This window comes from Montipora foliosa, chromosome 6, assembly GCF_036669935.1.
Source record: "Montipora foliosa isolate CH-2021 chromosome 6, ASM3666993v2, whole genome shotgun sequence".
Lineage (NCBI taxonomy): Eukaryota > Metazoa > Cnidaria > Anthozoa > Scleractinia > Acroporidae > Montipora > Montipora foliosa.
The window spans coordinates 13,963,549-13,964,495 of NC_090874.1; positions in this window are offsets into that span (position 1 = coordinate 13,963,549).

The window sequence follows — 947 nt, forward strand, 5'->3', positions numbered from 1 at the left end:
TTGTTTATTTGACCTGCAGAATGTCTGTGGAACGTGAGCTTTCGTGATGATCTCCGTAGAAGGGAAAAAAGTGATGTTGATTTAAGACATTTAAGAATTTAAATACGTGTGTTTAAATTACAATAACGTACTAAAACAGTTTTCATTCTCTTTTCATTAAGAAAATTAAGAAAGGAAAAAGGTGAAAAGTGGGTGGCAAACAAATATCAATTTTTTCATTGTTATAATGCAAGAAAACCGTACATTAGTCTCGTAATTTATGCACGCGCTGCAGGCCTACAAATCTTTCACTCACTCACTCACTCACGCACACATTCACTCACACAGACAGCTCCAACTACCACAAAAAGGAGGTTACACCCGCACAGGGGCCACTACGGGCTAACACCGACTGCTCACAGTCGAGGGAAAAACTGTGCAAAGCCGGAGCTTGTACCGTCAGCTTCTGTGAAATTAAAATGAAGCGACTAATAAGAGTAATGCTACTCTCCCCTGGACGGGATTCTTAAAGCAATCCACCTTTTGCATATTAATATTCAGGCGTGGTAAAACCTATCGAGACTGAGGACGCTTTCTGATGTGAAGAATACTTTGTGGTGTGTACCGTACCGGCCAATTTCTCTGCTATCCATTCACGCAAAATGTTTGGGGAGGATTGTTCATTCTGCCATTTATGATCACGTAGCACCACGGGTTCATTAAAACTCTTTTTCTTACTTTTGTTCCTTATTTTTTGGAAGGTATTCACTTAAAATATTATTTCTCGCTAAGTGTTACATCTTTTTTGTTCAAATGAACACTCAAAATAAAAATTATCTAACGATCTTTAAGTACAATTTTCTTGTGATTTAATTACATCCCTGTTAAAAATTGCATAAGAAGGACAAAGATAAACATGGCTGTGTCGAAAAGTGAGACTTAGAAAGGAATTGAATTGCTTATTAAGG